The sequence below is a fragment of the Plecotus auritus genome (assembly GCF_963455305.1).
Source record: "Plecotus auritus genome assembly, chromosome: 8".
In the NCBI taxonomy this organism is placed as follows: Eukaryota; Metazoa; Chordata; class Mammalia; order Chiroptera; family Vespertilionidae; genus Plecotus; species Plecotus auritus.
The window spans coordinates 153,181,146-153,194,450 of record NC_137782.1 but is presented as its reverse complement, the minus strand read 5'-3'; the positions used below and the strand labels follow the sequence as shown (position 1 = coordinate 153,194,450).

Below are 13,305 nucleotides of genomic sequence, written 5' to 3'. Positions count from 1 at the left end.
TGAAAACTGAGATTACCTGACAGCAGAATATTACAGTTCACTGTGTACTCTAGAAAGTTTTCTCCTTTTTTTAAAATTAAATCTTCATTGTTGAAAATATTACATATGTCCCCCTTGCCCCCCCACATTGACCCCTTCTAGCCTGTCCCCATCCTCTTCCCCAGGCCTTCACCACCCTATTGTCTGTGTCCATGGCTTATGCATATATGCATATGAGTTCTTTGGTTGATCTCTTCCCATCCACCACCACCTTCCCTCAGAGATTCCACAGTCTGTTCCATGCTTCTATGTCTCTGGATCTATTTTGTTCATTAGATTCCACATATGAGTGAGATCATGTGATACTTGTCTTTCTCTGACTGGCTTATTTCACTTAGCATAATACTCTCCACGCCTCTCCTTGCTGTCTCAAAGAGTAAGAGATCCTTTTTTACTGTTGCATAGTATGCCATGGTGTAAATGTACCACAACTTTTTTATCCACTCATCTACTGATGGACACTTGGGCTGTTTCCAGATATTAGGTTTTGTAAATTGCGCTATGAATGTAGGGGTGCTTACATTCTTTCTTATTGGTGTTTCAGGTCTCTTAGGATATAGTCCTAGAAGTGGGGTCACTGGGTCATATGACAGTTCCGTATTTAATTTTTTTAGGAAAGTCCATACTGTTTTCCATAATGGCTGTACCAGTCTGCATTCCCACCAGCAGTGTACTAGGGTTCCCTTTTCTTCACATCCTTGTCAACACTTGTTATTTGTTGATTTATTAATGGTAGCCATTCTGACAGGTGTGAGGTGATACCTCATTGTCGTTTTAATTTGCATCTCTGTGATGTCAGTGACTGAGTATTTTTTCATATGATTCTTGGCCATCTGTATGTCTGCTTTGGAGAAGTGTCTCTTTAGGTCCTTTGCCCATTTTTTTTATTGGATTGTTTGTCTTCCTTTTGTTAGGTTGTTCCTTATATATTTTGGATATTAACCCTTTATCAGATGTATCATTGCCAAATATGTTCTCCCATATAGTGAGTTCCCTTTTCATTTTGTTGGTTTCTTTTTTTTTTAAATACTAATTTTTTACAGAGAGGAAGGGAGAGGGATAGAGAGTTAGAAACATCGATGAGAGAGAAACATTGATCAGCTGCCTCCTGGACGCCCCCTACTGGGGATGTGCCCGCAACCAAGGTACATGCGCTTGACCAGAATAGAACCTGGGACCTTTCAGTCCGAAGGCTGATGCTCTATCCACTGAGCCAAACTGGTTAGGGCTTGATGGTTTCTTTTGCTGTACAGAAGCTTTTTATTTTTGATGTAGTCCCATTTGTTTATTTTCTTGTTAGTTTCCTTTGCCCTAGGACAGTGGTCGGCAAACTCATTAATCAACAGAGCCAAATATCAACAGTAAAACAATTGAAATTTCTTTTGAAAGCCAAATTTTTTAAACTTAAACTTCTTCTAACGCCACTTCTTCAAAATGGACTCACCCAGGCCGTGGTATTTTGTGGAAGAGCCACACTCAAGGGGCCAAAGAGCCGCATGTGGCTCGCGAGCCGCAGTTTGCCGACCACAGCCCTAGGAGATGTATCTGTAAACATATTGCTGTGAGAGATGTCTAAGAGTTTGCTACCTGTGGTTTCTTCTAGGATTTTTATGGTTTCACTACTACTTACTAAGTCTTTTATCCATTTTGAGTTTATTCTTGTGTGTGGTGTAAGTTAGTGGTCTAATTTCATTTTTTTGCATGTATCTGTCCAATTATCCCAACACCAATTATTGAAGAGATTGTCTTGGCTCCATTGTATACTCTTGCTTCCTTTGTCAAGTATTAATTTGAGTGTAATGGCTTGGGTTGATTTCTGGGGTCTCTCTTCTGTTCCATTGAATTATATGTCTGTTCTTGTGCCAGTACCAGGCTGTTTTGATTACAGTGGCTTTGTAGTATAACTTGATATCTGGTATTGTAATTCCTCCAACTTTGTTGTTTTCTCAGGATTGGTGCAGCTATTCGGGGACTTTTCTGGTTCTATGTTTGGAGTATTTGTTCTAGATCTATGAAATATGCCTTTGGTATTTTAATAGGGATTGCATTGAATCTGTAGATTGCTTTGGGATGTATGGACATTTTAATGATGTAATTCTACCAATCCATGAACATGGTATATTCTCCCACTTGTTTATGTCTTCCTCTATCTCTTTTTTTCAATGTCCTGTTGTTTTCCGAGTACAAGTCTTTTACCTCCTTGGTTAAGTTTATTCACTAAGTATAATAATTTTTTCGTTGCAATGGTAAATGAGATTGTTTAGTTTCTCTTTCTGACAATTCATTATTGGTGTATAAAAATGCCATCGATTTCTGGGTGTTAATTTTGTATCCTGCTACATTGCTGAATTCCTTTATTAAATTTAGTCATTTTTTGTTGGAATCTTTAGGGTTTTCTGTGTACAATATCATGTCATCTGCGAATAATGAGAGTTTTACTTCCTCCTTTCCAATTTGGATGTCTATTATTTCTTCTTTTGTCTGATCCCTGTGGATAAGACTTCAGTACTATGTTGAATTAGAGTGGTGAAAGCAGACATCCCTATCTTGTTCCTGTTCTTAGGGGAAATGGTTTTCGTTTTTGCCCATTAAGTATGATGTTGGCTTTAGGTTTGTCATATGTGGCCTTTATTATGTTGAGATATGCTCCCTCTATTCCCACTTTGCTGAGAGTTTTTATCAAAAATTGGTGTTGGGTTTTGTCAAATGCTTTTTTTGCATCTATTGATATGATCATTATTTTTGTCTTTCAATTTGTTTGTGATGTATCATGTTTATTGATCTGCGAATATTGTACCAGCCTTGCATCCCTGGAATAAATTCCACTTGGTCATGGTGTATGATCTTCCTAATGTATTGCTGGATCTGATTTGCTAACATTTTGTTGAGGATTTTAGCACCTATGTTCATTGAGGATATTGGCTTGTAGTGTCTTTATCTGGTTTTAGAATTAGGATAATGCTAGCCTTATAAAAAGAGTTTGGAATTGTCCCTTCCTCTTGAATTTTTTGGAATAATTTGAGGAGGATAGGTGTTAGTTGTTCTTTGAAGGTTTGGTAAAACTCCCCTAAGAAGCCATCCAGACCAGGGCTTTTGTTTGCTGGGAGTTTTTTTTATTGTTGTTTGGTTTTTTCGTTTTTTTTATTATTATTATTATTACTACAGGTTTTCTGATTCTTCCTTGATTCAGTTTTGGGAAATTGTTTTTGTGGTGTTTTTTAGGAATTTGTCCATTTCATCTACATTGTCCAGCTTGTTGGCATGTAGTTGTTCATAATATTTTCTTACAACCCTTTGCATTCTGTAGTGTCAGTTGTTACTTCACCACTTTCATTTCTGATTTTATTTATTTGGGTCCTCTCTCTTTTGTTTCTTGATGACTCTGGCTAACAGTTCATCAATCTTGTTTATCTTTTCAAAGAACCAGCTCTTGGTTTCATTGATATTTTTGGTGGGTTTTTTTTTAGCCACTATCTCATTTATTTATGCTCTAATCCTTATTATTTCCTTCCTTCTACTTACTCTGTGCTTTTCTTGTTCTCTTTCTAATTCTTTAAGTTGTAGGGTTAAAATAGTTTATTATTAATTTTTCTTGTTTTTTTTGAGGTAGGCCTGTAGTGCTATGAACTTCTCTCTCAGGACTGTTTTCACTGTCCCAGCTTTCTCTTTTTTTTTTTTTTTTTTTTTTTTTTTTTTTTTTTTAATATATTTTATTGATATTTTACAGAGAGGAAGGGAGAGGGATAGAGAGTTAGAAACATCGATGAGAGAGAGACATCGATCAGCTGCCTCCTGCACACCTCCCACTGGGGATGTGCCCGCAACCAAGGTACATGCCCTTGACCGGAATCGAACCCGGGACCCTTCAGTCCGCAGGCCGACGCTCTATCCACTGAGCCAAACCGGTTTCGGCCCAGCTTTCTCTTTTTGATGGGAGTTTAATACTTGTCTGTCTCTAATTTTAAGGTGGTTTCTTAAATCTTTCTATTAGAAACCCTTAGAATAACACATTTTGAAAATGGAATGAGTCAGAAATTAAACAATCACTCACTTTTAACCCAAATGTCCCATGTTCCTGCCCACCCTGGCATCCTGTATCGCCTCTCTGCTGCTAAACTAATTTATATAAATACTTGTCTGCATTAAGAGAATTAACAAACATTTTCTTCAATTTGTTACCATTTCAGATTGACAAGTTTATCACTTTAAGATGAAGATTAGATTCAATTTTTTAAATATACTGAGTACTTACTTACCTTATGGCAGGTACTCTGCTAATGAGATAAATGTTCTAGGCACTGGGAATATATGCAAGATTTGTTCCTTGTCCTAAAAAAGTACACATTGGAGCTGAGGTCATGATGAGAAAGGCACTAGTACACATAATATAGTTAAAGGCACAGACTTGGAATCAGACTACAGGTTTGAATTCTTACTTCACCATTTATAAGCTTATGTGACCTTGGACAAGTTGTTTAACCCTTCTGCTTTGGTCTTCTCACTTATAAGATGAGGATAATAGTTTCTGCTTCACTGGATTAATGCGAGTTAATGCATATAAAATACTTAGAACAGTGCTTGGCACATATATGTTAACTATTTTCATAGAAAATGAGGTAGCTTGATATGTACGGTGTCAGGAGATTAATTTAGGATTAGGAAATCACTGGAATTAACGATTATTTGCACAGATTCTTTAGCAGCCTTTATCACAAAATAGTTTCAGGGTAATGAAAGAATTCATTTTTCTTTTCTTAATAAGCAAAACCTAGGCCATTTACTTTTTGAAGAAGAAACATTTATATTTTTGCATAATTTGTATCATGTGCTAAAAATCAACCTATAATCTGGTCTACAAGCAACCTCAAAGTTTTAGAATTCATCCAAAATATTTTTGTTTGCCTTGACAGCAATTATGAATCATTTCTATTAATTTACTTAAATCTATCTTTTAGTCAATTTATACTTATTTATATATATATATATATATATATATATATATATATATATATATATATATTTTTTTTTTTTTTTAATTGATTTCAGAGAGGGAGAGAGACATAGAAACATAAGTGATGAGAGAGAATCATTGATTGGCTGCCTCCTGCATGCCCCACACTGGGGACCGAGCCTGCAACCGGGGCATATGCCCTGACTGGGAATCCAACTCTGACCTCCTGGTTTGTAGGTCAACCACTGAGCCAAGCCAGCCAGGCTCAATTTATTATTTTAATATTTGTGATATAGAATAATATAATAATAACACTTCATTATACAACATGATTAAATAAAAGGTTCCACTGAAAGGAATTTTCAGATTACCAAAGTTTTCCTTAATTTTTACCTCAGCCTTTTTATAAAGTCCATGTCTTTAATAAACAGACTATCAAATATAATTTAATCTTGTGGTATCATAAAATTTTACAGGTAGCACGTACTTAACCCTAATTTTATGGATGAAGATACTGAGTTTTGAGGAGATAAATGACTTGTTAGTCACATACGGACATAGTGGTAGATGTGGGACCTGAATCCTATTCTCATCGTAGTAGAGCAAACTTTCTCATGTATGATAATGCCTAGATTTTTCAATATGTATATTGGACTGTGCTCTTACAGCACAACTGATTCAGAAAGGAAGCAGCAATGCGTAACATTGTATGAGAATGACCTTGGAAGTGTTAAAAAATGGCAAGCTTATCAGTTACCTGAGACTTGGCCTTCTCTGATTGGGCAGCTTTTATCTTTTGAGCATTTCAAAGGATTATTTTGAGATATCCCTAGGAACTGTTTAAGTTTATAGTACTGTTTGAGGCTGTAATGAAAGGATCAGTTACTCCGCTTTTCTAATTACCTTCTGTTTTGTCTTTGCTCCCAGCTGTCGCTTCTTACTGTCTGTTTTCACCAGCTGGTCTTACAGTTTCATGGTCACTTCTCTTATCTGTTGTCTGCTGTAAGACAGACAAAACTGGGCTAATGCTGGCTCTGCCATTTATTAATTTATGACTTTAGGAAAGTTAATTAACTTCTATGAGTCTTAATACCATTATCTTAAAATTGGAGATTATAATAGTTCCTACTTTATGGGATTGTTGCCAAGATTAGGTCTTTGTTAAAATGTGGCTACTGGAGCTACTCTCGGCGTTCCAAGTACAAATGCTATTTTCTGTTTTATTTCCAATATTTTCCTGTTAGGAGTCAACATTTAAGTGACCACCATAGCCACAGAAACATATTTAGAATTTCAGAATATGTCCCTCTGATAAATTGTAACCAGGAGGTGGAGCTTGTCCCTCTTCACAGCATCATGTTCTATGGGAATGTCAGTTGGGAAGATGACCAGCACCCAAGCACATGAAGAAGCACTTGTTGGAGGAGGGCAGTTGGCCAGTCAGTGGTGTGCTTGAGGAGGTCATTACAGGCCAAGGCCTTGCTTGCAGTCTCATAAGCTGAGAAACAAGACAAGATCATTTCAGAACAATGGACTTAACACCATCCAAGTTCTCCAAAGCTGGTGTCCAAAACATCAGTTTATAACGGGAACTATAACTGGCAAGGAACTGAATCCTAGTTTCCTCTGATGAATCAAATTTTCTTTCTATAAGCAAGCCTCAGGACTCCAAGTCATATGCAGAATGCCAGTTTATTCATTTAAAGTAAAATACATAAATGCCAAGGGGACAGGATGTGAGGATCCTCTACCAGCCGTCGGCAAACTACGGCCCACGGGCCGGATCCGGCCCGTTCGACTGTTCTATCCGGCCCGCGGAGCCGAAAGAGCGGAGGGTTCTCTTGCTCTCCCCTCTGCTCCTTTACTTTGAATTTATATTAGTTCACACAAACACTCCATCCATGCTTTTGTTCTGGCCCTCCGGTCCAATTTAAGAACCCATTGTGGCCCTTGAGTCAAAAAGTTTGCCCACCCCTGCGTCTAGACAGCACTTCCCTTTAAGCCAAATCATTTGGTTTGGCCCTGCCAAGGCATTAGGGGTGAGTTAATTAAATGTTTGACCAAATATAGCAGGCTAATTTTTAAGTTGATAATTTTGAATGGCCCACAAATGATGTTATAAATATCTAAATGGCCCTTGGCAGAGAAAAGGTCCCCACCCCTGCAAGCAAAAGAGTGCATATGAAATCCGAGTATAATCAGAAGGTGAGTGAGCTCACAGTAGGGTGAAAGCTGCCACGGGAACTGGTCTTGGTTGCGGTCCCTCTGCTCTGGACATTAGGTGGGTACTGCCCACATTTGCCTCTGTGGCTCCTCTTTCCTTGCAGACCACCGTCCCCACACCCCTACTTGAATAATACCGTCTTTGGATAGATTCATACATGCAGTCAGATTGTACTTTAGACTTGCCGGCTTTGGAGCTATTATGACTCTTACTTCTTTGCTTTTTTTTTCTGATTTATGTTAATCCTAAAGTTGAATTCTGAGAGATTTGGGGGAGAAACCCAATTGTAGTTTCCATAAACACACAAAACTTGCTCTTCCATTCATTGAAATGTATTTCCATTTTCTTCTGACCCCAGATATCTTTCATAATCTTCCTGAAGTTTATCCTTACCCACTTAAAATTTCAGTATTTAGAAAAACTTATCATAAACTCTAAATTTAGAGATTTGTTGTATATTCCCTCTTCTAGGTGTTCTTTAGAAATGTTGTCTGACCTTATTTAGAATCATAAATTTTTAAGCATATAAAGGGCAGAAGAGAGCATTATCTTGTCAACATCCTCATTTGGTGAATAAGGAAAGTGAAGCGACTATAGCAGGAGCTCATTTATCACAGTCCTTTGTTTTGTGTCCTAACCCCGCTGAGCAAGCCAATCTGAATTAATTCAATTACGTTGTAGTATTAGTACATGCATAAACTAAGTAGTCTCTAAAAGTGATACAGTCTGAATTAAAACTTTGATGTGTCTATGTTCAATCCTTGGAACTCGGGAAAACCTCAGCGTATGCTAGAGGGTCTAGCTGAACATATTGGTTTCATCTTTTTCACATATCATGCCACTTCCCTTTTCTCTCTCCCATTTCTAAACCCTGCATTTAGTTCTAAGACAATCTTTGTCTTAGGAGCAAATAACAAAATAGGACCAGTAGAAACAAGGACATTCATCTTTTAGATAGAGCACAGCTCAGTATTTGCTTTCACAGATTAGTGCTCACATGTGCTGCCTCAAAGGTTTATGTTAAGAGTGAATGAACATATTTTCTGCTGAAGCTGCTCTTGTACTTGCTGTTACTGGCAAATGATGCCTTCTCACAAGCACACACATCAGGTTTGTTTACTGTACGTGACTGGGCCCGGCCCAGTGATCTTCCAAGAAATAATTTGCTCTTCATGAACCTGGCCTCTGTGGGTCGGCTGAGGAGTTGAAGGGAAGAGAGGTGAGTGGAGCCATCCTGTGTACTCTTCCTCTACGCCAGCCTTTCACTTCCGGTCCTGTGGCTGCCTCTGCCCTCTCACTTCCGAGGGTATCCCTGGAAGCACGCTATCTTCAAACCTCCCTCCAGCACACACTCCAAACCTCCATGGCCTCCTCTGTGGCATTTTGTTTCTCTTATTACATCATGTAATTTAGAAGGACCTTTTTAATTTCACTTCCCATGAGAACTTCCATCTTCATAGTGTTTAGTAAATATTTTAAAAAGTAGTTTGACTAAATTATAGGATTCATGAGTTCGTGATTGTATCCTATATTCACTGTGTAAGCAGTTTGATTTTGTAACTGCTGCTATAGAAATCCTTTTAAGGCTTTGGATTTAGAAGCTTTTTTTACTTTGTCTCCTGCAAAGCCCTAGGATTTGGGGTTGGGATTGGGGGGTGGGGCTCACATGGATCTGATTTTATTTGCTTTACATACTGGGCTTCTCAAGTATGATTTAATATGACAGAAGGGTTTTAGAGCTAAAAAGAACTTAAAGACTGCTGGTTAATGTTCTCAAAGATCCCCGAGTCTTTTGTGTTTTGAGTGTTGTGAGGTTTTAGTTCTATTCCTTTCCATATAGTGTTTCTTGACCTCAGCCTTTCCTGTACTGTTTTGAAAATGTACTGAAAAGTTCCTTAATTACTTATAAATTCCTTTTTTTAAATGCTACTTTTACATTGCTTTCTGCTCGTCATCAATGTTACAGAAATGAGTGAGAGATCAGCATGATTTCAGTGCTGGGTTTAATTTGTTCCAGAATCATCATCTGATCTGGGTTTGAACTCTGGCTCCAATACTTTTTTGTTTTTATTTTTTTATTTATTTTTTAATATATTTTATTGCTATTTCAGAGAGAGGAAGGGAGAGGGATAGAGAGCTAGAAACATCGATCAGCTGCCTCCTGCACACCTCCCACTGAGGATGTGCCCGCAACCAAGGTACATGCCCTTGACCGGAATCGAACCCGGGACCTTTCAGTCCACAGGCCGATGCTCTATCCACTGAGCCAAACCGGTTTTGGCTACTTTTTTGTTTTTAAATATATTTTTATTGATTTCAGAAAGGAAGGGAAAGAGAGAGAGAAACATCAATGATGAGAGAGGCCCTACTCGGCTTGGCTCAGTGGATAGAGTGTAGGCCGCGTTCGATTCTGGTCTAGGGCACATATCTTGGTTGCAGGCTCCTCCCCAGCCCGTGCCCTGGTCAGGGCTTGTGCAGGAGGAGGCAACCAATCGATATGTTTCTCTCACATCGATGTTTCTGTCTTTCCCTCTCTCTCCCACTCCCTAAAAATCAATGGAAAAATATCCTCAGGCGAGGATTAACAGCAACAACGAAAAAGATGAGAGAGAATTATTGATCAGCTGCTTCCTGCATGTTCCACACTGGGGATCGAGCCTGCAACCTGGGCATGTGCCCTGACCGAGAATCAAACCATGACCTCCATGTTCATAGGTTGACGCTCAACCACTGAGCCACGCCAGGTGGGCTGGCTCCATTTCTTTATGTGACTTCACTTCTTTGCCTACTTCATCAAGGTTGCTATGAGATTTAGAGCTGATAGTGTATGTAAGGAACTTAAACTTAATGCCCTAAGCATAGAAAGTAAATCTCAGGTAGCATTATTCTCGGTAACTAGATGAGCCCTGGGTTGTACCTAGGGGTGTTTTTAACATGAATTTAACATAAATCTATGAAAGTTCAAAATTATTTTCTGATTACGGACAATTGTGTATTTTCCTTGAAAGAGTTTAGTTATTCTGATTGACCTAAAGGTTCTATTCTGTGTGCAATAGAATTAAGATTATTTTATTGTGCACCTCAGTGCAGCATTAGCTGTTCGCCTCAAATTCCTGTGTACTTTTTAACACTGCTGTTCAAAGACCTGAACCTAGCAGATACAGTGTATCAAAGTTGCAGTGATGTACTAAAAATCAAAAGCATTATAAAGTCTGTTAGGATAGGCAAGCAGTGCTGGTAAAAGTTAAAGTGTTCTTTATGCCAGGACTGTGGTAATTGAAAATACTTATATGCAAAGAAGACTTTTTAACCATCTCCAAGAAAATAATCCATAAGACTGATCAGTATTTCAACAAGGCAGTAGGATTCAGTATTACTAATAACAGGAATTATAATGTTGTCAGGGACTCAGGATCCTTCTTTCTTTCTACTCCATCATCCTCAGTAAGATGCTGGGACTCCTGTCATCACATCCCAGTTGCAGGAAGAAAAGGCCCTCCTCCTGCTAAGTCAGTTCTCTGAAAATTTTCCTGGAAGCCCCACTCAATGACTTCTGCCACCTCTGGCTGCAAAGGAGTTTAGGAAATAGTGCCTTAGCTGGGCACGTAAGGAAAGGGCAGACTGGATTAAATAAGCAACTCTCAGTCTACACTCTAAAGATCAGCTTTCTCTCAAACCAGCAAAAGCACATCAAAACTACAGTGGAGGAAAACCCTATTAGCAAGAGCAACAGAAACCTTAGATGCTTTGTAAATAAATGTAGCAAGGAAAGCACAGGAAGCTAAGTAAAACATGGCTGAAAGACAAAACAGAACTAAAAATAGAGACATGTTTCTAGATGAAAACACTTGATAAAAATATCTCTGTAAATTATTCTCTAAATTTGATGCACTCAGATTTTCAACATATTTATGAGCTTGATAAAATGGTTCTGAAAGTCATATGAAACTTTCCACATACCACAAAACTATCACAGTTGGCTGGGAATAGGCAAACAGACTAACGGAATAGAAAGAAGAATCCAGAAACAGATCTCTGCTTATGTGGTAATTTGCTAGGTAATAAAAAAGATATCTGAAATCAGTAGAGAAAGAATGAACTGTTCTCTACCTGTGTTATCTAGCATTGCAGCTACTAACCACAACTTTCTGCTTATGAAATTAAGCATAGTTCAGTGCCCTGGAGTACTGGCCACATTCTGAGCACTCAGAAGCTACAGATGGTTAGTTGCTGCTGCGTTACACTGCACAGAAACATTTTCACCGCTGTGGAAAGTTCCATTGGACAGCATCGTTGTAGATGGTGAGGGGACACCTGGATACCTACTAAGGAAAATAGATCCCTAACTCTGGGCTTTGGTACGGTTGTAACCGCTGAGTAGATGATCCTCCATGCCATTAACAAAGATTTAGCTAAAATATTTGATTTTTCTGTAGTAGTATTTTTGGGCTTCGTCATATGTGACTATTATTGTAGTCACATCACTCAGCCAGTTAATGGCAGGAATGAAGGTGCCAGCTTAGAAAATATTCCGTTTCTTTTTAAGGAGGTATGCAGGGTCTTGCTCCCAACTATGTCTCTGGCCTTGCGATGATGTCTGAGGCTCTTTGCCCACGAGCTGTGCACGTACCTTCCATGACCTGTGAGTTGAGTGGGCAGGGACACACTGATTTTGAGAATACTTTACATTGATTTGTGTTCTAAATATGTTCTGTGTCCAACACAGATGTAAGTTACATGAATATTATGCTTTTGATCTTTAATGCTACTAAAGAGATTCAGATAATTTTTTATATACTTCTGCATTAGGATGAGTAGTTCTTGGGCAACAATTCTTCGCCATGACTGATCTGGTTAAATCCTTCACTCATGTAGCAGAAGTTTTCTTCTCTTGGAAGCATGGCTTCTACAGATGCCAGAGCAAGGCATCAGATTCATGTGAACTATGAAAAGGGTATGTGTGAACTCTGTCCTTCTGCTGTATTCAGAAAACATCCAGTAACCACGTGTCTTTCTGGCTTTGAAAACTGATTTCTTACTAAGTTGGTAGGCCTGTGTGCCTAGCAAGTGGTTCCCAATCTGTTTTTCAGTGTACCACTTCAGGAAACTTCTTTAGCTTTCAAATTCATATAGTTTAAATTTATTTAAATATATGTATTTGCCATGCAGCGCTATGGGGAGATCGTAGCTCCAGAGAGGTTTTAGGACATGTCATTAGATTTCAGAAGGGTACTAGAATAATTAGAATACTTTGTATAAATCATTAAAAACTATGCCTAAAGTATTTTAAATTTATTAACTTAAAAAATAAAACCACATGCACTGAAAGCTAGTAATTGAAAAAGTACATTATAAATTAAGTATGTTTTACCATAGACTGTAAGAGATGAAAAGTGATTTTGAGTCTCCATTGACTTTGGTAAACCGGTAAGACCTATGTGATTTATCTGAAATAGTTTATTGGAAATCAGCTGCGTATATGTGATGCCAACAAAATAACAGCATTTAGGAGGCTTTCAGTTCCCATAGTATTAGTAAAACCTAAGCAGAAAAAGATCACTGTCTTCCTGTTGAAGGAATGTTGTAAGGAGTCAGGTGATTATATTGGATCCAGCTGTTCTGAAGGAGTACAATGTTGGGTGACTGCCAGAATATTCTCTGGAGATAGGAGTGTTCTAGGACAGCAGTCGCCAACCTTTCGGACCTCACGGACCACCGGTTGGCGACCACTGTTCTAGGAGACTGTTGTATGTGTGCCTCTGGGATGTGCCTTGGATACTCAAGAAGCAGCCCAGGAAAATGGTACTCTATGAACAACCTGGGACCAGTACTTCATTCTCAAAAATGAAGTGACTCTAACAGGGACATCAGTGATCTGAAATATGGCCTGAGGGTATGGTACCTGTCACAGTGTCCTTTAAGGCACAAGTTTTCAAGGCTGTCTTTCTTGGAAGTCCCTAACAGATAAATAGTTGCTGGTATCTAAGAGGAGAGGCCAACAGGATACTCCCAGGTTCCCAGTGCTTACCATTTCCACTGTGGTGAGACCTCCTTAGCTTGAGTTCTGCTTGAACTCTTCAGGTATCAGTGG

The 13,305-nt window shown here is 38.6% G+C and overlaps 1 protein-coding gene across 2 annotated transcripts in view; it reads left to right on the top strand.

Moving 5' to 3' along the window:
* Nucleotides 1-13,305, top strand: part of EML4 (EMAP like 4) — a 152,830-nt gene that overhangs the window by 132,077 nt on the left and 7,448 nt on the right. The window lies entirely within an intron of this gene.